Source organism: Lagopus leucura, unplaced genomic scaffold (assembly GCF_019238085.1).
Source record: "Lagopus leucura isolate 7727_CA_CO unplaced genomic scaffold, USGS_WTPT01 Super-Scaffold_739, whole genome shotgun sequence".
Lineage (NCBI taxonomy): Eukaryota > Metazoa > Chordata > Aves > Galliformes > Phasianidae > Lagopus > Lagopus leucura.
The window spans coordinates 8698787-8722835 of NW_024962255.1; the positions used below are offsets into that span (position 1 = coordinate 8698787).

The window sequence follows — 24049 nt, forward strand, 5'->3', positions numbered from 1 at the left end:
ATGCCCGTTTAAGTGAGAAGGGCTGGCAAGGGTCTCCCTCCCCTCCCTGTGGCCACTGCTCTTGACCAGCAGGGCCACAAGTGCCAGCCACTGCTGCACCCAGCACAAAACCAAAAGGAAGAAGCAAGCTCGGAAGAAAGCACACAGGACACAGGAAAAGAACCACAAAAAGGGTGAGAAAGAATAAATGGTGGTGAGAGCAAGTTGTGCATTAACAGTTTTTTAAATTACATTCCTCTGGTACAGCCTAGCAAGCCACACACAGCTGATAGAAAACAATCTATAGAACAGGCGCCGTGTGAAAGTTGGGAGCATTCAAAAGTTCTGAAGTTTTGTTTCATCCACTTACACTACCTTCAAGCTCCACATAGTCAAGAAATGAAGGAAGCAGTGGGTGGAAAACTAACAAATGAAGCTTCCTTTTATATTCTCATTTTGATAAAATGATTTGAAGGTTTTACTCCCTCCCCACCCCTAAAATGACAAGAAAAAGCTTTCCAGGAAGTTAGGAATTGAGGATTGAGGGAACAAGAGTAACAACTCCCTCTTGCAGGTCCTTACTTTTCTTAAGAGACTTCCTTCAGAGCAAGACCCACAAAAATAGAGCTAGACGAGCAAGGCAAGCACCAAATCTCTAGCACACTTTTTTCTCTCCGTTTCATAGCTCAGTAAATTATTACAGGAGAATCTACAAAATGAATGACCTACTTCTGGTCAAAAATCAGCTGTGAACTACAACCATTCAGCCTATTAAAAAAAAAAAAGGTACAACTCTTTTCCAATAAATATCAAAGATAAGACAGTACTGAGGAATAAGCACAGACACTCTCAGGACTCGTTTTCCTTAAAAGAGGGGAAAAAAATGAAAGAAACAAAACCAACCAACCAAACCAAAAAAAAAAAAAAAAAAAAAAACAGTCTGGGGTACTTGCAGAATTTGTAATTTCTCTCTTCCAGGCATTACTCAGTCTCTAAAAGAGACATCTGTGGTGTTGCACAAAATGGCTTAGGTTGGAAGGGGCCTTAAAGATCATCTAGTTCCAATCCCCCTGCAATGGGCAGGGCTGCCAACCTCTAGATCAGGTGAGTTTCTGTATAAATATTGTCAGGTCTGCTAATCAGAACCAGAAGAAAATAGTTAAAGAGATCTATGCACAGATTTGAGTTTATTTCAGAAGAAGCAACTTTGTGTTAAGTAGCTATAACTGTGGCTATAATGAAGAACTACATACGTACCTGGTGTATGAAGGTGGAATAGAATATCTCTAGCAATGGAAGATCTCTCAGATTCAAATATATTTATAAAAATTGCACCTTCCACTGTCATCAAGTTTAGCTTGAAGTCAAAGAAAAATATTTCAGGAATATAGCAGTGGACTTGAGAAATAAATCTGAAAGTAAAGAAGAAGTGGCTGCTTGTCACAGCAGACTCTAAATTAGGTTTCTGTATTTAGAAACACCACCTTTCTTTTGAGGATAGTAATCTGCTAGAGTTGAAGGGCAAGAGAATTTGCAAGAAGTTGATGCAGGAGCTCCTGCACATGAATGAGTGGTACAAGAAAGTCAAGTGAAATAAATTTATATGTAATGACTGTAATTGCCACATGTAATTATAACACCAAAATTAAAATGAATCTTGTAGAATATGGGAGGCATATGAAAATTGAAAGTGAAGATTAACTTAGTTAAGTTCTAGATCTTTAAAGAAATTAAGAGGATAAAGCCCTTCATTCCATTACGAACTTTTTATTTATGACCCATCAAACAGAAACGAATTAAAACATTACAGTGACACCAGATATCTGTTCCAGTAGTAGTGCTGTGCTTATTAAGTCTATGCGTGACAACTGACACTTCTATTTCAGAACAGAAGAAAAATTTACATTATTAAAGCTCAGTGGTTTAATTTCTTCTCCATCTGTCACACCAGTACGACACATTACCTCTTCCACAAGCCTTACTCCACCTGTTATTTTATAAAAATATTAAGGATTTCTCTTCTGTTGCGTTTTTTTTCCCCTAGCCCTCAGTTACTCCTTTGACACAAACTTCAGAAAACTGATCCTCTGCAAGTGAAACAGCAATTATGAGTGACTTTTGCCTTTCAATTGGTCTCATTCGCTTTGTCACAGAAACGTTTCCAGTCTGCAGTTATTAAAAATAGTCAAGGTGACCCTAACTCGTTTATTTAGTGTATACAACTTCCAGCAACTCCAGATGTTCCATTCCAAATACATCCAATATATTTTCATTTCAGTTCTAACCAGACATCACCTACTCAGGGCCAGAAAAGTAGAAAAAAACACAACTTGTTCAGCAAAGCTGAAGAATTTAAAAAAAAAAAAGCACAATGCCAAGTGTGATGGGTGTTGTATTACAATCTACTTCGACTTGCACGTATGTGGTAGAATATACCAAAAAGCAATATAAAAAAAATATTTTATTAGCCACAGGACTAGAACATAAAAATGCTTTAGGCCCCGCCCAAAGGCAATTCCCAACAGTATATGGCATGCATGTAAGCCTTACAGCCGACCACATAGCCGGAATGGAGCTGTTACCTAGGTGTTTAAACATTTAGCAGCACATTGGCAAGTCACTGGAATACTTCTCTGGCTCCCTGCTAAAACGTCCTGCCAACTCACATTTCAGCCTTCCTTCTGTCAGCCATGATTCTTATAGAGAAAAGATGAAAACCATTCTTTCTGTTCTCCACTCCAGTAACACCTCGCAGCTTTGCCTCTCACATGTAAGCACTTAGGGCTTTGTCTCTTTCTAGAGGACGAAAGCACTTTCTCTGTGATGCACTGACACATCTTGCTGAACACTAGACTAGAACTGCTTTAATAGTATGAAATATATACCTTATTGGAGTCAGCATTCTGTTGCACAAGCTGGCTTTTCAAAACAGAGAACTCTAAAGTAAGGCTAAAAACTATGCTGTAAGGGCCAAAGTAGATGAGGGTGAGAAAGAGAAAGAAAGCTATTCATGGCAGCCATTCTGAGGAGGCCTCATGCCACAAAAGGCAGCCTGCAGCAGGATGCAGGGCACGGCCACGGTGCCACTTACATACATCCTGTATGTGGCCCAAGACAATTCTCTCTTCACCCAGAGTAGCCCAGGCAAGTCAGAAGGCTGGACACACATACTCTAGAGCTTCCCTTCTATCCCTGGGGCAGATGGTGCTGACAGTTGAACTCATATAAAATACCCCCACTTTTTTCTTTCAGTGAAGTTTGTTGGAAAAGCTTAGAGACGAAAAACGCAAGTAACCAAACGAGGCTATGCAGACAGCACACTCAGATTTCCTGTTACTGGTGACATCGCCTTTGCTCATTTTAGAAAGCACAATTGAGCACAATTCTCCCTCGAGACAGAGGTAACACTTGACAACCCTTACAACACAGATAATTTTTCCTTTAATCTGAAAAGGAATGGCTTAATAGAAAAAGATCATTAACTCCATATTCTTGCACATTTACAGAATCTGAATTCCTTCAGGTCCCCCGTCTTAGCAAAGTCTATCTGCTTTGAACTCCTGTCCTAAGCAGCACTGCTACGTGGCAATATCTAAGGCCCCCACGTTCACTGAACCACTCGTTAGCCACTCCACCTCTTGCACAACAGGGCAGTAGGGCAATGAAATGCTGACATCCAAAAAGGGAAGCCCAGTTTCAAGATCTTCTTACAGTCTGATTCGGAAGAAAGGTTTCCTTCCCCCCTTTCACGGGAACCTGACTCTCTGCTAATCTGAAGTCTGCGAAGTCTTTGGTGAAGGGCAGAGAAGAAATATCTTTTACCAAGTTTTGCAGAATGATTTTCCATAGGCAGTCTGTTTTGACAACAGTTACCACATCAGGACATCTCAAATTACTGCCATTTTTCCCACACTGAACACGGAGTCTAGATGAATATCAGTCTCAGAAGTACCATAAAATCATAGAATAGCTTGGGTTGGAAGGGATCCCAAGGATCAAAGAGTTCCAACCCCCCTGCCAGGCAAGGCCACCAACCTCCGAACCTGGTATTAGGCCAGGCTGCCCAGGAAGTATCAATATTTGTTAATTAAATACTCCTATTTCCATATTTACAAATAAAGGGGTTGAAATGAGACTGATCAAAACTTACCAAGCTTCTGAAAGCATTAGTCTTAAATTATGCAGGAGATCCTTGGGCCTACCGAACAAACAGAAAAGGCTTACTGCGTTACATGTCAATGTAGCTAAAAAATTGTGTAAGAGAATGACTTCTTCCTATCCTAATAGATTAAGGAAAAATATTAAATAATATGAGGTGCTGCTCAGAAAAGCACGCGTAAGATCAGTTTCTACACTAACAACTGAACTAATACAGATGTACGGCAGAGTGACCACATTACATTTTTTTGCATGTACTTTTACAAAAGCTTACCAGAGCCTATGTAAATACATCCATGACAGAAATTAGATTGAAAACCCTCTTCTGCTTAGGATTATTTTCCTGAACTGAAAATTACCCACTTTCTTACTCGCAGCTTGAGTAATTTAAAATAACAGTGGTTCACCAGTAGAACTCAGCCCATGACATTCAGCTCCCCACAGAAGCAGCAGGTGACAGATGCAGCCACTGCACTGATGTCTATCTGGAGCTGAGGTGAAGGATCAGCTGCATCAACAGGCTTCCTCTGTTTCAAGTAGCAAAAATCCACATCCTTTTTCTAGCACGTGTTTGACGTGAGGAAAGCTTAACCTTAGCACAAAGGCCAGGAAGTCCCGGGCTCGGCTGGTAGTGCCTCCCTCCCCTACAAGAGGCCTTCTGTCAGGCTGGGCTGGCCAGGCTCCCCAGCAAGTCATGTGCTGTGCCACCTCTATCCTGCAGTGTGTGGTTCCTCTTATAACTTCCCAATCTACTGCCTCTGCTTCTCTGAAGAATCAAGCACATGTCCCTGCATCTGTTCATTAACACCTTGTTTCAGTATATTTCCAAAGATGAGATTTTCTTCAGAATTAAGGAAAAAAAAATAAAGACTCTTCTTCCAAAATATAGGTGCAGGGCAGCAGACCAAAGCACAACCTGCACTGACTCCTTCATGTTCCTCGGAGTTCAGTGAAACCTCTTCCAGCCTCTCAAAGATAACCACCCTGGCTGAGAAACCTCAAACATGAGGAACGCTGGCTGACAGAGCAGCCCAGGGCGGGGCTGTAAAAAAGCAGCTTCTCATCACAGGTCTCAACATGCAGAGCTGCTATCAAAACATTCACACCACTATCACAAAACACAAGGGATGCCAGCTGGCATGTTTGCTCACTGTACGTGTGAGATGCTCACTGCTTGGCACGGTGCACCCAGCACTGGGACTTGCCGCACGTGCTGCAGTACTGTGTGGCTCCTCCCGGCCACGGGCACCACATGCAACCCATCTGAAGCTCTACCAAAATATCTCCACATTTGCACATTGTGCCCACCCGAGAAGTTCAAGATGCTTTCATATATATTATACAACAACACATGTTAAAAAAAAACAGTGCAAACCCGGTACCTTTGAGAACATTTGTGTTTAGCCGAAGGGGTGATTCAGGTACTGAGTTGTATTCCTCCTAAGTGTATTCCTCTAAGAGATGCTCACATGTGCAGGTACTTTTGAAGCATGGAAGCATAACTGCACATCAAACCTCACTTTGTATCTTAATACTTCAAAATACTGACCTACAGCACAACTTAAATCCATACGTGCAACTGTTCATGCAGGTAGAACACTGCAGTGGGCTGCCAACTTTTGCACAGAGGACAACCATTCCTTGAAAGCAGCTTACAGAAGGCTTTCCCCATGAAACTTTGTGGCAGTATCACATTACTGTACTACCTTGGACTTTTACTTCTGAGAACAAAGAAGAAAAAAAAAATATGGAGTGGCTTCCCCGTATCAATTTGCTCAGCTCCTGAGATGCCAGGCCCTCTCTCACAAGGCTTTGTTGCCATTAACGCAGTGATCAGCTTAGCTGGTCCCTCACCTGGCAACCCCTCCAATTCTCTTCCTTCTCTGATGGTTTCAGAGCAGCTGACTGCACTGCCCTGTTAGCAGACACTGATAGCAGGAAGCTGTCTTCAAGGAGCTCCACTCTTCTCCTTACAGCGTGCAGCAGCGCTGATAACTGCATTCAAACCAATGACCCTCATACGGAGAGCCCAAGGGCCCAGCTGAGGAAGCAGCGAAGCGCTGCCTTTTATCTCTGTGCCCCACAGACATGTCAGTGGTAGCCCTCAACACAGGCCAGACAGGATCACTGTGAAGCTTGACCTCAGCAACGGCCTTATCGGGTTTTGCTATCTTGCATTTTCAAAGCTCAAAACAAAACCATATACAAACTTAGGGATTGCGTGGATTTCCCACCAACGTCACGAAGACCACAGGCTGAAAACTATGGAGTATTTTGTCTTGCTGCATTAATTTTTCTGGTAAAGCATACTTTAGACCAGAGAAGATTTTGATGAAAGAGCTACTCCAGGCACCTTGAAGTCCTGGGGGAAGAATCCTTCAGGCTGACAATAGCCAGGGCCATGCACAGCAGCCAGTGCTGCAGCATTAAGCTGCAGCAGTCACAAGGGACTGGGGCAGATCTGGGCATTTAGCACTGCTGCTAGCGAGGGGGAGAAAACAGCCAGGCCCAGAAATCTGGCTTAACAGCTTCGTTTCTTTGTGCTGCTGCCGTCATCTATCCTATCTGTCTTCATGGAGGAGGCTGAAATCAGTACAGAGAGTTCTTCAGTTTAATGCAGGGGCACAAGAGGACAAAGAGAAACTTCTAAGAGGGCAGAAAAAGAACATGAAGAAGGCATGTCGACATGGAACAGCCTAATTCCCTCTCTGACCACATGTACAGCTCTCTGAACCACAAAGGATGTTAAGAGGAAAAAAAATATCAGAAAGCTAAAAAGGAATCAAAAAAGCAATCTTTCCTACAGAAACTAGCTGACACAATCTTGTCTGAGTGGTGTAGAACAGCAGAAGGAACTGGTCACTCCCCAATTCCCCCCTTTCTTAACAAAGCCACAAGCAGCTAGCCAAGGAGGCCTGCCTGCTTCCAACCCACCCCTGCAGCCTCGGTTGCCCCACAGAGGCAGGAGGGGACACACGGTGACCCAGCAATGCTGGCAAGTAGCGGTTTACGGACTGACTTCCTGAGCCAAGCCCACATCCTATTTCGTCCTCTGTGAGTCAGTGTAACTGCCTGCTGTGTCCACATGCTTAGTTTTGTTGTGTGTGTTTTTTTTTGTTTTTAGTCTTTTTTTGTTATCACTGTAGCACAGCATTGGGCAGCAAGCACAACACAGCAATATCTCCATTACTTTTCGGACAAAGCACTTCCTTTTGCTTCCTTCCTGTGGTCCTTATTCTTCTTGTACCTCTTGCCACTATCAAACAAATCCTAGAGCTAACACCAAGACCAAAAGAGCAGGCTGTATAAAAGGTCAAATAAGGGCACGTGAGCACTATCTGCTCTCTGGAACAATGATACAGTATTTGGTAAAACAATCAAATGAGACAGCTAGTGGTATTCCACTACCAAAATATTTTTTTAAAAATGCGAATGCTTCTGAATTACAGAGAACCTGATACAGCTGACACTTCTATGCAGTCAACGCCTCTCTCTTGTGAGAGATGGGCAACAATCCCAAATAAAACATTTTAAGATTGCACTACTTCTCTACAATCCTGAAATAGGTTTGATTTTGTAAAGATCTACATCTACATCATTATTATTGTCCTTAGTTAAAAAGGTTGCTCAGATGAACATTTTTATGTATTTATTTCGTGCATTTAAAGAAGTTTCCAACAAAAACTCTTATCTTAGAAAAGTGTTGTAACTAAATTTTCTCCAAGATCTTACAGATGAGATATTAGAAGAAAACATTACGAAGACAAGGCTGATGTAAAGAGATGGTATCAAAGGATACTACTATAAAACAATAGCTGACCAACTGACACGGGGTATTAAGGAGATCTGCAAGCACACAGTATCTTTAAACCATCACAAGTGTCAGAGGAAAACGTCAGACTTTTCCCAGTTTCTTTACTTCACCAACACTTCTCTGTGACGTTAGTCTTCCCTTTGTGTTCTGCCAAACACCAAAAGCACATTTTGAATCATTATTTTGGGTGAACTTTACATTAAAATACTTTCTAAGACTGGGTGTTCAAAAAGAAGTTTGCCAACAAAGCAGTGAGCAAATACACACATGGAACAGAAGAAAGACGTACTGATATTATTTCCAAGATCATACGAAAGGCACTGTTACACTTCACCAGAAAATGAGAAAAAAATCCTGTATGCAATTCTTGAAAGTTTGAAGTCTAAAACCTTCAATAAGGTCCTAGATTCTAAAAGAGCATACTTAATGGCAGCAACAACCTATGAGGTATCCATCAACAGATCCTCTTGGACAGAAAGGAAACATGCTGCAGTTTACTCTCCAAAAGTTGTGCCTATAAAAAAATATTTGTTTTTATTACCAAAATGAAAAGTGTACTTGATTCTGTGCTATACCAGCTTAAAAGCAATCTGACTTCAATTTCATCTGAGCACAAAGCATTATTAAGAACTTTAATAAAGGAGGAAAACAAAGGATATGTCTTCATAACTGATACTTCTTGATAAGAAAACTATTCCATGCATTAGAAAGTAGAGCAGAAACTATGAAGAATACTGGAAATAAGCACTAGATAGTCCTTGACCTAAAGTAAACATTAAAAAAATGCTTAGTTAATTAAAGACACCTGATCATTTCTATTTTTTTTTTTACAGCATCAGCAATGGAACGGAACAACTGAATTCTTGATTAACATTTAATATACCACACACCAGAATACTATACACTCAGTTCAACAAAAATACTGTTTGTATTAATTTTTCAGTGGCTGACTTTGCAGCCTGGGTAATGGCTTTAAAAGCAAGAGTTGTTTTTTCTGTGATCTCCAAGACTCCAAATGGAAACCGATATTACAGAAACTCAACCACGAGGAAGTATACTGACCTCACAGAGATACCAGCAATCTCATTTGAGCTTTAATATTCCACTTACCGACCTAGAGAAGCACATGCGAGGCGTGGAAGGCGTGGGGGCCCCTAACTAGAACTACATGTTTTCTCTCACTCTAAAACAATTCTCTCCCCTGGAAGAAAATTACAGTTTGAGATTACGATCTCCTTGCGCTTCCAAAACCGAATACCAAGCATGTGGCTGCTCACAAGCCAAGCAGCTCTGTTCCTCCAATAGCTGAGGAACTGGAGGCCCTGGCAGGCTGCCACGGAACACAAATCCAGAAGACCTTGCTCAAAACCAACCTCCCTCATCAGCTGCCTTTTGAGCTAAGGAGCCTAAAAACCTGCGCTGCAAGGCAGACACAGGAGCTGGAACAGTATTTAAACAGAAGGCTGTTCAGACCAGTCCCTAGAAGGAGATGAAAGCCTATGTAAATGAGTCCCGTAATTAGCTGGTAGGCAAGTTCTGGTGCTCAGGACTCGCAGGTTTTATTTTTAGCTCTGATAGGAAGCATGCCTTCTCAGAGATGTAACCCTCTGCCTGGCCAGTTCCAGCCAGCCCTTGTGCTTTCAGTGCTCTTACCACTTCAGGCAGGGAAATGACACTACTTCTTGAAGGTTTTCCTGTAACAGTTACAAGATATAGAGGTGACTTCATACTCATACTGATATTCCTATACAACCGCACGTATGAGAGGTGCTGCAGCCAGAATTAATGCATAATTAATTTCGTACTCACACTTCCTGCAACATAACGGAGTGCCATTTGAAGAACTATCTGCTTGGCTCAGACGATGATAAGACCGCACATGGTACAGGAGGACCCATTAAAACGAATCTGACTCATATAAAGAACACCCGAGTCTCACAGAAATGGAGCAGCTAGACTCTGCGCGCACTACAGAAATCTTTCGCCTGTAAACTAGTCCCTGGCGACCCAAAAATACGACATCCTTACACCATATTAGAGGGCTCTCCTCCCCCTCCTTATGGTACGACCTTTCCCTTTTGCGGTGAGCACAGCAGCTCACTTTCATTTCGCACCGTGCCCTGTTGCCCTGAGCCGCAGTGCCCGCAGGAGCAGCGCCGTGACTCACCGCACCCCGCGGGCACCGACTGCCGCAGGCTGCTGCTGACTCAGGCAGATGCTGCTGCGCGGGCGGCTGTGTTCCCGGGGCCTCTGCGTATGATTCACACGCAGCACGCTGCCAAAACCAAAAGAACAGATCAACACGAGCAGACAGCAAATACTAAGTCTGCTCTTTGACTCTTACATGCTAACAACCTCCAGTGTAATTCTCAGTATAACTGGCCTTTCCGCCTCAGTAAGCGCGTTACAAATTTACCACCTTCGATGTTTTGGCCATGTAAGCACCCCAGAGAAACATAAGAGGCGCCTGACACCGAAGGCAGTGTTTTCCATCAGCTGTTCCCTCCCAGCAGGCTGCGGTGGGGGTCCTGACATCAAAGGGTCACTTTACAGCCAAAGAACACCTTCACAGTTCATGCAATCCAGCATTCCTTTGGACCCCTCAAAAAGCAAGCCAATGCATTTCTTAGAAAGGGGGAAAGGAAAACGTGTGACAAAGCGCTTTAGAGCAGTGCCGAGTGTACGGCAGGACTCAGTTCCAGCGCTAACAGCAAGCCACAGACAGGCCTGGCCAATAGCCCTGCCTGTTTTCTACACGGCAGGATGCGGTCCTACAATAAAGAGCTGCATCGACTCCATTAACAGTGCTGGAAACACGTCATGAAAAATGTATTAATTTCCAGAGCTTGTTACAGTCCCCCAGATACCTGCTGCAGGCTTTACATACCACTTGCAGCATTTTCCAAGAGAATACAGTTGTCCAGAGAAAGCAGCAATTCCTAATGAGTATTTTCTTTCTTAAAGAACAGATCTGTACCTAACTCAAGTCTTGTTATTCTTCTGATGTTCTTAGATATGATTTTGTCCCTTCCTGCACATAAAGCAGAGCCAGACTAGAAGAATCAATGCTGCTGACTGCAATTTAAAGGTTTAATTAGGAAGAAGTTTCATTTTCCATTCTCAATAATATAAATTGCCTTCTCCCCAGTACAACCACCGTAAGTATAGCAGTAAATAACTGTCTAGAAAAACAGAATCTGAGACTGGTATGAATATGGCAATCCAATAATTAAAACATGCATGCATTTTATAAGGCTACAATTTGAGATCTGTACCATAATGTATGAATATAAATTTGTAACTCATTTTTCTCACAAAAGGTTACCATTAGAGGATGATGCAACCTGCCTGACCTATATAGATAGATCTTTGGTACTCCATGGCTTGATAAATAAAAAAATATCCATATGTTTACACCTGTCTGTATACCTACCTGTATCTCTTATAACTGTTCCCCTCACTCATCCTTCATACACTGGAAATGGATAAGTTATTATGCTTTTTTGGCACTTAGCTTACCGAGTCTTTTCTTGCCTCCTTCTGCTTTTACTATGATTAGTATAAAATTAAGACTACCTGTATATACTATATTGACAATTTACCATGCTTTTGGTGTGAAAAACACAGAGAAACAGTCAATACATATGAAAAATATCTCCCAAATAAATCTGTTAATTATGTAATACGTTTCCCAGAGCAGCTTATACTTAGTGAGTAACGTACTGCTCTGCCCTCCCTCTGCCAACTGGAGATGAACAAGAGGTTTAAATACAAAGTGCAGCACCACACAGCAGTGACAGTCTGTGCAGTAACACACAGACCCCTAGATATGGCAGTGATGCTCCTCCCAGAGCAGCAACTCATTCCTGTTAGGCAGCATAGTACTTTGGGGATTGCATCAACAAGCCCAGGTGCTGTTCTGTGGCACATCAGCTCCACTCTGGGACACCCGACAGCATGGCAGCACAGGCAAGGCCATGGCTCACAGCAGGTGGGTGTCCTGCCAGGCGCTCTGTGCCCAGGACTGGGCCCAGCGAGGGGAGCTGTGCATGCGGCCACAGCCCCTTAACTTGCTGCAGCCTGCATGGCAGTGCTCTCAGCTGGACACATGGGCACAGCTAGCATCCTGGCCCCGAGATGGCACCCTGTCAGGTGACCAGCTGTCACACTGAAACACCGTCTTTGTCTTAGTGACGTGCCTGTGAGCAGCTGCATGCTGTGCATCCTGTGAACTCGTTAAACTCACTGTGCACAATATAAGCATGCAGCATTCAGCTCTAAAAGAGGAACCATGGAGCGGAACTGAGTGCATGAAAAATCCTGTCCTCAGAAGATACCAAGGATTACTTGGAGGAGCCGGTCATTGCAAACACTGCTGTACTGCACAGAGATGCCAGGCTCCAGTGCCACTGCTCTCGGGCTAGTTCCCAAGCAAAGCAATAAGCTGCAGGCAGGCACCCTGTGCCTGAGGCAAGTTACCAGCACCACGACATGGCCCCTCACAGCACAAGAGGGGAAGGAGGATCAGGTCACTGAGTGAATGCCAAATGGCTCTCAGGAACTGTAAGGGAATGAGAGGAGGAACAAATGGTACTCTGACATGTTGCGTCTACATTTGTAATGTCTGCTTTTTTCTTTCTTTTTTTTTTTTTTTGTCTAGACTACTATGGTTTCAAGTTTCCTTGCAAAAGTAAGGTTACTGAGGCTGAATTCTTAACAGACATGAAACTAGAGTTCCCATAAAGGGAATGCTCTGAGAAGGGAGATGTGAAGCTAATGAGCAGCCCTTAAGGTACTGGAGGTGTCAAGAAGCACTGGTTTTAAGACCTGATCTCAAAGATCGTGTTCCACATGCTGCCCTGGCATGCCATACTGCAGGCACAGGGTTCAAAAGGGATGTCTGCAGGACCTCTTATCTGCTACAGCCACAGGAAGAAAGCCATAGCTAAATGGCATCTTTGAATGTCCTCAGAAATCTGCTTAGCCCCTTCTATAACAACATAACAGGCTGTGCAGCCACTGTTCTGTCCCTACAGGTTTAGGACATCCTGGAAGTGAAAAGCTTTCTCTGTCTTACACAAAAACTATCTATAATCTGTCCGAGATGACCTCCCTCCAGTCATCAGTCTTGTGAAACATGAGGCAAAGAGAGGAAAAAGAGAATGCAGAAGAATGTTGTATCCCCTCAGCATCATGTTTGGCTGAAGTGACATTCACAAAAAAGGGATCAGCAATCCCTCAAACCTAGGCATTGTGAAGAACTTGTGGAACACTGCTGCTCTGACCACCACCCTGTTCCTCCATCCTGGACATGCAGAAGCAGTGGAGGTGTCACAGTGTCCTGCTTTCAGTTTTCCTTCCAAGAGCTCCGATGAAATTTGTGCATGTAGAGTCCTGCAGTTGGAATTCTAAGCACACAACCACACATCCTCCTTCAGATAGCCAGTGCTTGACTCAACATCCCTAGGATCAGTGCAAGGGACCCTCCTCATCCTTTCCTCCAAAAATAACAGCATGAAAACATTGCCATGATGGAGAAAAAGGAAAAAATCCTCTGAATTCTATTCTCTTCTGATCAGCAGTTTTCCACGGCAGCAATAATTTTCCTTTCAAAGGTAAAATGAGGACAACAGCTACCACCAACAGCACTTAACTCAGTAGGTTGTAGCTACGTGCTGCAGTGACAGCACAGAATCATTCAATCCACCTTCAGCCTCTCTTTGCTGATGTGAGAACAAAGACTCCCTCTTCCAACACCAGAGCGCTTCTGCATCAGCTCTCTGAATGTGGAGGATGACCTTATATCCTGGCAGTCATTTGTTTGAGAAAGCTGTGCTTCAGCATATACCTCATCCTGGCTACGGGTAGGAAAAGAAAGCGTGCAGCGCCTGCTAGAGACTGAGCCTTGCGTGGTAACAGATTCTATCTAGGCAAACAAAAGCTGATGGTGAAATGATAAAGAAATAATCAAAGCAACCAGAAAAGGAGGTAACCAACACAACTATGCTCGATGCTTGCATTCCATCCCCAGTACCCCTCACACCTAAGCTTTTTACTTCTGTGCTGAATTCCCAGTTTCCTCTTTCCTGCCAGCAATCTCTATCCCAAAGCCCGCCCCTCAGCCAGCTCAAGACGTGCTGATATTGCTTGCAGTTTTATCAAACAGCACCAGAGAACTCACCCAGGCACCAGTCATACCTCAGAACCAAACACAAGCAGTTCAAGCAGACACCCCTACCTGTTACTGACAGCATCTCCTTTCAGAACGAGATACAACCTCACGTCAAGACAAGCAGCACATCCTGAAGTCAAGGCAGAAGTGACTGCATCCTCCCTTCCCAGCTTGGCAGCAATCCCAATAGCAGTTACAGATTAACAGAGTCAAAATTTCTGGCTGATTGCTGAAATCTTATCAAAATGGGAAACTGACCAAGATAAGGAGGAAAAAAATCTTTCCTATTCCCATGCCTAGGGATCCTACGTAGTGACAAATCATCTCATGTCTTGCCACAAAACTGCTCAAGAGAATGATTTCTCAGTAACAGAATTATGTTTCCAGCCTTCGTGGTTGCAAGCTGAGCCTAACACTATTGCCAGGCTGCAAATCACTGCTTGTGTGAGCCTAGAGAAATGACTCAGGTCTGTACAGTGCCCTGTTAATCTCAGAGCAGAGCACTACCCAGTCCACGTTCACGCAGTGAAAGTCTGGCATTTCTCCACGTACAGCAGAAAGATGGATTTTCTTACTAAGGAACTTGATCATTTCGTTGCAGTGTGGAACTATGTTATTCCCCCCACTCCACAACAGCTCCCACTTGTAAGCTAGTCCCTCAGAGGGTGGCTAACCTGTAAGCAATAAAATATAGTGAACATAATACACATTTTGTCTGCAAGACAGGAGAGGCAGAAATATGTGCTGGAGAACTCATCAAAGCCACTAAGGAAGAGGGGGAGCGGGCAAAGATTCCATGAAGGTGGATCCAAGCTACAGGCAGTGACACCCAACGTGCTGCTGAAGATAGGAACTGCGCACGACAGATGACTTAGAAGAGCATAATGATAAAGCCAGTGGTCAAGAATTACAACTGTTGAAAAACACACAGGATTGAAAATCATCTTACATATGGATTTCCTTCTCTTTCTTATGTCTTCTACTCTGATGAGAAGACTATCTGAAGACATTACAGCCTTAAAAACACAACAATATCAATCAGCCCTACTAATTACAATTAATTTGTGGGTAGTTCATACATTCTCATAGCTAGTTTTGAAAATGGAAGAATAAGCAATGGTTTCTGATAAATTAAAATGGCTGTCGCCTGCATATTTGATTACCAATATTTTTTGGCTACTCACAGCTTTTTATCATGGTTGAAAATAGAATTCCACATGACAAGCAATTATCTGCTTTGGCCTAATGATGCCTTTTCCGTAAGAAATTTGATATAAACAGTTACTGGCTTTTCTCCTCTTACTTTTTAAAGTCAAAATGTTACTGCTAGCCGGCATAACAACAGTATTCAGAATTTCATGTGTTTTATAAATCTTGCAATGACTTTCCTGTTATCTCCCATCTTCGTCTCTCCCTCATGAAAATAAATGGGTCTTTTAGTTCATGTCAAAGAATCTCAAAAGGCAACTAGCATCCACTGCTAATTAACAGATCTGTACTTTCTTTAAATAATTACTAAAAACAAAACAAAACAGAGATCAGTGCCACATTGTAAATACATTACCTAAAGCATATGTTAAAGTGCCATGAATATATAAAAGGAAACTTGAATCCTATAAAAATTGGCAGAAGGGGAAAAAAGCCACTCCGACTCTTCTGTTATCCAGAACTTGCTTAAAGCAACATAAACAAAGGCCCTGAGGAGGGGTTATACCAAGCGCTAAAGGAGATGACAGAGCCTGTAATCCCTTCCAGTCCTACCAATTTTCTTTGTAGCTAAGGGCAGACAGACACAGGACCAGTGAAATGACATCCAGCAGAGTTAACCTTCTGGGTTAACCGTCTGGGCATTTGTAACAGTCGTCCTTCTTGCTTTCACTTCTATTTTGTGCATGCATTCATCAAGTTTAAAGGGGTGACATTGGTCACTTTGCCACTTCAAAAGCAAGCTTGTTTTAGATATTCAGAGGGTTTAAAAACCCAGTAAAAGGTACAGTGGTTTTTCTAATAAATAATCTAGTACACAATGGTACGTGTGCCAATAATGTTATTTGTATTGAAGGAACTCCAAGTACGTCTATCGTTAAAAATTGAGCAATTGCAGCGGCCAAAGATGTCGAAATCAACATTCTACAGCAGTGGCAGTAATTTCACAGTCATGTGCCAAAATATGATTAATTGCAGTTCACTGGGTATTTTGACAGTAACAAAGGAAAATAGCTCATTGTAGAATAACCGTGTGATCAATTAGGAATGCCATCAAGCACTGCTGTAAGCATAATCCTCTACTATTATAAATACCACAGTGCTTATATACCCAGAACAATTGCCAAGATGGAGCATATATACAAAACAGACAGAAGATTAGAACTGTTAATAAGAGAGCACTTGGAAAAACGTTTTCTTCCCTATGAAAAGTTCATCTGAGATGATGCACGTCTGAAGGAAGTGAATCGCTGCAGACAGCTGATCTGCATTTCTACCTGACCACATTTGGAAGGGGATGAAAAAAGGCAAAGAAAAATTCACAGCAGGTTTTCTCCATACTGCACGTACCGGTCAGACGTATAACAACCAGATGCAATGCTTTTGCTGCCAAACCAAGTCAAGCACTGCTCTGCCAGGGCTGCACCAGCCCTGCCCCATCACACCGCCGCTGCCTGCAGCCTGCCCCACCAGCACACTTGGCTGCATCCAGCTGAGCTCCATGCAATTCTTTGTAGGTGATGCCCCACAAGTTACTGTTTGCTACAAATTCTGATGCAATATCTACTCCTGCTTCTTCCACAGGATGGAAGCTAGTATCTTACCAGGAAGTAGACAAATACCAATTAAGTTCTCAGTACTTAATAAATAAACACACCCAGTGATTCCATTTAAATGTTAGGTTATTTCCAGTACAGTAAGGTTCCAAAAGATCTCCCTGACAATGCTGTTTCCCTACAAACTGCAGTGAAATGCCCCAAATATTATTAATTCTCCATTTACAAATTAATTGCACCATGAGTTGAGGGGGCTGGAAATAGATGATCTTTGAGGTCCTTTCCAATATAAGCCATTATACGACTCCATGAGTCTTAAAAGATGACTGCACTCAAATACCTGCCAGCCCTGCTTGCCAATAAAGGTTCATCAGCCAATGCTTTAACGGCCCTCAGATTAAAAAAATGCTTCTTATTCAGTAATAATTAGGTCTGTCCTAAGAAGTCTGCAGGACACGTTCTGAAAGCTGAAGGCACTGCCCACACTTCAGAACTAAAACTGTTAGCATCATGTCTCAGGATTTAGTTAAGGATCTCATTCTGCCAAATTTGCAGCAGCTGTTTATGGGGGGGATACTGAGACCTCTTGTACACAATCCATTACTAAAAAGGTTCCTAAACGGGAATGTATTTTCGTGTGTCTTCAAGCTATTCCTCCAGTAGGCTACAAAGATACACCCCAAAATTTTATAGTTATTTTGATATCTTGGTGTGAAATGAAAGTCTGCATTAAAAGTAATAAAAAAAAATGTTTTATGAATCATTACTTCAAGCACTGTAAGTAATAAAAGTACTGCAATTTAGAATAGTAAGAGTAACGTAAACAAACCACCCCCGGACAAACAGAAAAGCCAACACACTTTAGCTTGGTAACAGAGCCACGCTAGACAGTTGATTAGAGTAAAGTCATTTAGGCTAGAGAGACCACTAAGGTGACCTAGTTGAACCATCAACTCATGTCTCTGACTGCTCTAGGCGACATCACTCAGTGTGACATCCATCCTCTCTGATCACCTCCAGGGATGGTGACTCCACCACCTCCCTGAGCTATTCCAGGTGAATGTACCAAACTGCATGCAAATGTTCTCCAAAAACAGATACACTCTTAAATGCAAAATGAATGCAAAAAAAAATCTATACAGCACAATTAATGGATTTTGGTTGTATTCATATGAAGGTATAGCTTTGTTGTTATACTTTCAAAGTAGCTAAATTCATCAACCAACTATTATAAGTACTATATGGCTGATTTCAGGATTCAGCTAAGTGTTTCAAAGGGATCTGTTCAGCCAGCCCTACAACGCAATATTTTACTCTTACTGTGATGTACTGGAACAATCTATAGCAATGCAGTATATGCATTAAAAATCCCTATGAAACCCTTCAATGAAATACGAAAATTTTTCAAAAATATCCAGAACTAAAGCCATGAACAGAAATACAATCATGCATCGTTTATTAAAAGAAATGAGGTACTTACCCAGTTAGTTAGTCTCAGAACTGATGAGAAATTTCAAACTGAAATACTCAAAGATTTCCTCAGAATGATGCATTACACACAAGAACAGTTCACTTTTTCTTGAACAGTTCTGTTCAAAAATTGAATGTTGAGAGATTTCATGTAAATTTCTGATAATTGTTTAGCTAATGGACCAAGCCCTTTTCATAAAGCAATAAAAATGGAATACAAAGGCAGCCAATAAAAGATCAAAAAGCTTAATAAAATACTTCTTTCTGCCCATGACTGGTGTAGATCCTATGACAGTCAGTAGAAAAAAAATAAACGCTATATCTTTATTTATGTTAATAATTCACCCATCTGTAAACAAGAAGTCAGATTTACTCAGGGTCATTTGAGGTCAGCCATGTTTCTTTAGTAAAATATTAATTACCAATAAAGGATACTATTTGCAAACAAAGGTCCATTCCCTAATCAGTGGAATAAAACCACCTGAACTGAGACTAATGAATTATTTTGACTGCTTACAAAGTCAGCCTAATGAACTTTTCTAGGATGGTTTAGAGGTGATTGTCCCTTTTTACTCTGCTCTTGTGAGGCCCCATCTGGAGTACTGTCTCCAGTTCTGGAGCCCCCAATACAAGACAGACAGCTCTTGGAGAGGGTCCAAAGGAAAGCCACAGAGATGATCAGGGGACTGGAGCACCTCCCATACGAAGACAGGCTGAGGGAGCTGGGTTTGTTCAGCCTGGAGAAAAGAAGGCAGTGGGGTGACCTCATTGCAGCCTTTCAGTGCCTAAAGGGAGCCTACGAACAGGAGGGGAATCAACTCTTTGAAAGGGTTGATAACTGCAGGACGAGGGGGAATGGTTTTAAGTTCAGGGATGGAAGATTTAGGTTGGATGTCAGGGGGGAAGTTCTTCACAGAGAGAGCGGTGAGGTGCTGGAACAGCTGCCCAGAGAGGCTGCAGATGCCCCGTCCCTGGAGGTGTTCAAGGCCAGACTGGATGGAGCCCTGGGCAGCCTGGTCTAGTATTAAATGCAGAGGTTAGCTCTGAACTGACAGTTTTAGCATTATTTTGACTTGCTTTCTGGTATAAAAAAATGTTGCTTCTATTTAACAGTGTTTTACACTTGCAGTGCGTGCTAAAAAAATTAAGATAAATTATCTTAAAGAATTGCCACTAGCCACTGCTGAAGAAACTGCTATGCTTCACTTCAAGAAAGAATGGTTTGACAAAAAAATATCCACACATTGGTGTATCCTTTTCCCATTCACATGCACATTCCATGCGGCAGAAAGCAGTGCTGCACAACCACGCATATAACAAAGTAGTTGCTTTTCAATACCTAATGACTTTTTAAAATGACTTCAGTGTTGTTCATCATTTGCTTCAGACAGACATCTGCCCTGCAAGACGCACACTGCAAACAATAAATGCAAACGTCTCCACTTGAAGCTTTTGCTTTTTCTCTTAAAAAGTCACTGGACGTTCATTTTGGCACATCCAGCCCTTAACTCCACTTCCTGATGCAGCCCAGGGCCAGGAGGATGTCACTGGGAGGGCAGGAGAAGGGAAGCAGTGAAACAACAGGCTCCCACAGCCCTACCGCCCCGGCACGCTCAGAGGTGACGCACCCTGAACCCCTGACAGGTGCCTGCCAAAAATGAAGTAACCGCAGACTGTGCACTGACGATATGAAATACAGATTGTGTCCCAGTGAGCATCCCATGCAGGCTGAGTACCTGGAGCAGGCAGGCAGCTCCTCAACTAATTCCCCATGTTCCTCGCTTTCCACAAGCTAATATAAATTAAAAATCCCAGATGAACATTGTCAAGTCACAGCTGGAACATCCTAGGCAGCACTGGAAGCTGCTGTGGAGACTTTGTCTTTTTGTGGCTCACAAGAACCTGTTATACGATAAAGAAAAAAGATTTAAATGCATTGTGGAGAAGTCATTTATAGTGTTTTAGCATCTACGACAAAGAAGAAAGGCAGTCTTTTGCTACAAGCGCTCAAATTAGTCTGCCTTAGTGCAGCTGAAAGCCTGCAACAGCTGCCAGCAAAATAACTTTCTGTTAATGATAGCTAACTGCTGAGCTCTCTTCCTTTAAAAAGCTTTTTTTTTTTTCAAATGCTGAGCACTAAGAGCACAGAACGGTACACTGAAATAAAAATATAATAAACCACAAATGATAAATTACATTCAGGTACAGATGCATAACAGTAATAAATGACAGATTTGTTCACAAGCACTTAATCACCTACATGGTATGTTTTTATATAATGTGGTAGGAGCAAGAGTGTGTGCACACAGCCCAAGGGACAGATTGCTGATCTTCTGAAATTTGGAGGGAGATAGGGGGCAAGCAGAAGAATAGAAAAGGGGAGGTAATAGCACTGTCCCCTGCAATTGCAGTGAGAGATTGGCTGGACTTGTTGTGAAAGCACATCTGTAACTGATGGAGCTAGAAGTCTGGTAGCCTTTTTGTTGGTTTGACCCTTGTATGGAACAGAAGCACTTTAAAAATTACTGCCATTACACTACTGAACTCCAACTCTGAGCTGCAAAGTGAGATTTTTTTTCCCAACCTCTGCCAAAAACACACAAAGATGACAGCATTTTCCTACCAACAGCATTCCAGCAACGCAGGTAACATACTGGCACCATGATCCATGATTTGAAGCACTATCATTTTCTTCAGCTCAATTTGCTCGTTACCCCTAACACTAACATTGTGTTCCACACCATCAGGACTCAAAGGACTGAAGTCTTCCAAAGCCTGCGTTATCGATTCTTTTCCTGTACCAATACCAATTTGTTTTTAAATAATAATAATAATAACTATTTATTTATTTATTTTAAGATCTCTCAACTTGGCTCTTGCATCTCAAAATTTTCCATAGAAAAGATTACCTTAGAGGAAATGGCTGCCTTGATGCTGTAGTGGGCACAAGGCCGTATGTATCCAAACATAACGTACAAGAGATGGAAATGATTTTTCAGAAAATGCTTTGCATTGTGGCTGCATTCTCCATGCTGCTCTATGTTGAAGGTATGCATTAAGACAGCACATCATGGGTTTCACAACAGCACCCAGCATAAGCTGCTGGAATTCTGGGAAAAGAGGAAAAGAAACTCATAAAACTCTAATTATGCCTTCAGTAAGTCATCTTACTCAAGTCAGCATGAAGAGAGCAGTGCTTCAGTACTGCACAGCTGACATGTCATTAATGCACAGAAGCAGCAGTGGAGATTTTAGCAGTGGGTGGCTTTCAAAATTAGTTGCCAAGTGGATTTGACAGGTGTAAAACCCAGCTGCTCTTCCTTGCTATCACAAGAAAAACACCGAGCTGTTGCTTGTAGATGGAAGTTTTCTGGCACAGCTCTGCTCATCCTGGGCAGCCACCACTCGGACAAGTACTGTGCTGACATCCTTCCCTCACTATACAGCTTCTCAACAGTTACGGGTCAATAGATGCTAGCATTATTTTTATACATAACTGTGTGTGTATTTGTATACATACATAAGTACATCTAAAACCCATACTTCTATATTACTAGTTACATAAACAGCAACAAACAAGCTATGAGTGAGCAGAGTGATAGAGATGTACAAAAGGCACTGTAAACATTCAATTTTTCCTCCAAATCACAGAATTGTAGGAGTTGGAAAGGGCCTCAGGAGATTATCTACTCCAACCTCACAAATCCCACACTTCAGAAGCTGACTTTCCAAAACGCTCTGCTGAAACAGCCAACAGGATCCACTTGCCTATATCCTCTCACCACCACATCTCTAAAGTGGAGCTGATTCTTCTAGTTCAAGGCAGTTGTAACGGATCCAGAGAGCTACAAAGCCATTCATTTTCTTCAGCACTAATGGAAAACCAATATGCATGCAGATATCCTGCACCAAGCTCCGTGCAATTGCTGCCTGAACTGTCCAGCTTGATGATGGAATCTCACAAAACTTGATTTGTATCTTCTGTAGAAATACATACAAATTACCATCAGCATTTCACTGCTGCCTTTTGAACAGGTGCAAGTGACAGAGGTATGGTCAACTGGGAGTGCCGCTTAATGCTACAGCTGAAGGATGCTAAGCAGAACACTGCTATTTATTTTGAGTAATCCTTGGAGAGCAAGAGGAAATACTTAACCAGCACAAAGCAGCCTGAAGCACAGAAACTTCCAGGATGCTGTGACACAGTAAAGAGGCTTTCTCTAGAGGATCTGCCCAAATGGCAGCTCTCAGGCCTGTATGATTGAAATGATTTGCAGTGCTGTTACCTCAGGGCTAGCTTCTAAAACAAAACACCCGATTTTATTTGGAATTCTGGCACTTCTGCAAATGAATTTAACATTCAAAACAATTCTCTGTACACAATTCAATTGCAAAATGCAGACTACCTATTTAACTTATGGAAGTATGCTTTACAAAGCTAAATCCTCTCAAAAACTGATCTCCATTACTTAGAATCTCAAAATTAACATGAATAAAGAAAAACAAACAAACAAAAAGTACAAACTTGCCATTGGCAATACCTTAAGACAACATCTTTGGAACAAGGAATAGTATGCAGTAGGGCGAAATGAACAAGAAGTACAAGGGCCACAGACAAACCTTCCCCTGCAGCATGTTTTTCCACTCTATCACTCGCTCCCACAGTGGGAGGCTGCAGGACAACACCCATATTTCACAAGGAGGCGTCTGGGGAGACAGATCTCAGTCTACAGCTGTTCATCTGGAGCATGTCCTGGGAAGGTAATGGCCTCTGCTTTGCAGCCTGCATGGGGAGCAAGAGCTACCAGTAAGCAGCAGTTTAAAAAAGCCAGTGCCAAAGTACACAGGCGGGATGTGGTACTGCTCGAGACATTTATGTTCTGTGGGAATATTACAGCAATGTACTCTCCAACAAAATAATCTGAACCATCTCCAAGTGCTGTTTCTGTGCATTACTGTCTTTCACAATGCAGCAAAAATCAGGTCACTGCTGCTGTGCTGAGTCAGTTACTTAAACTTTCTCTTCCTCAAGCTCAAAAGTGTCTTAAATATCTCCTATGAAGCTGACAATTTCCAAGCACATCCTCCTCTGCTGCATGCACCCCATCAGGCCCCCACACTAGCAGGTATACAAGCACCAGATTTTGGGCGCAGACAATGGAGACGCTGAAAAATTTCATGAGTAGTTTTGATCGGTTTTCTTGGGAACAACAGCACTTCTTCCCCCCAAATTTGAAGAAAACTCCAATCCTTCATGAATTCCTACGCCTCTGCAGAACAAGATTTCTCTCTGCCTTATTTTCCATATACGCAGCAACCTCCTTTGTGAACTTCTTTCTCACCACAGAATATTTGGAATGCCTGACAATGACTTAACTGTGGTATCTACCATCCTCTATTTGCCTTGTTCAGAGGCAGAAGGGGCTGTCGCGAAATGTGTTAAAACTCAGGGGCAAGTAGGTGGCATCTGCAGGAACTCCCTACCTTGAAGGAGGCCAGTCTGATTCAAGGGACCACCACGTAAAGACTAACTTGTTAAAAACTAAAATTAGGCCATCAAGACAAGAAAGAAAACAAATTCTTGAGTGACTGAAAAGGCCGTAGTGCATCGCAGTGTAAAAAAGAACTAACAAGGGACCTGTTCTACTTTCCATCATCATACCAAAAATAAAGAATTATATTTGTCTCCAGAAT

At 42.4% G+C, this 24049-nt stretch overlaps 1 protein-coding gene across 2 annotated transcripts in view; it reads right to left on the reverse strand.

The window, feature by feature from the left end:
* Nucleotides 1-24049, reverse strand: part of JMJD1C (jumonji domain containing 1C) — a 146193-nt gene that overhangs the window by 70346 nt on the left and 51798 nt on the right. Inside the window, exon 1 of one of the 2 annotated variants that reach the window (XM_042862676.1) lies at nucleotides 18366-18438. The exons of the other annotated variant lie outside the window; for it this stretch is intronic. The gene's annotated coding sequence lies outside the window, so the exon portion shown is untranslated. Of the gene's footprint in view, nucleotides 1-18365; nucleotides 18439-24049 lie in introns of those variants that run through there. 2 annotated transcript variants of the gene reach the window in all.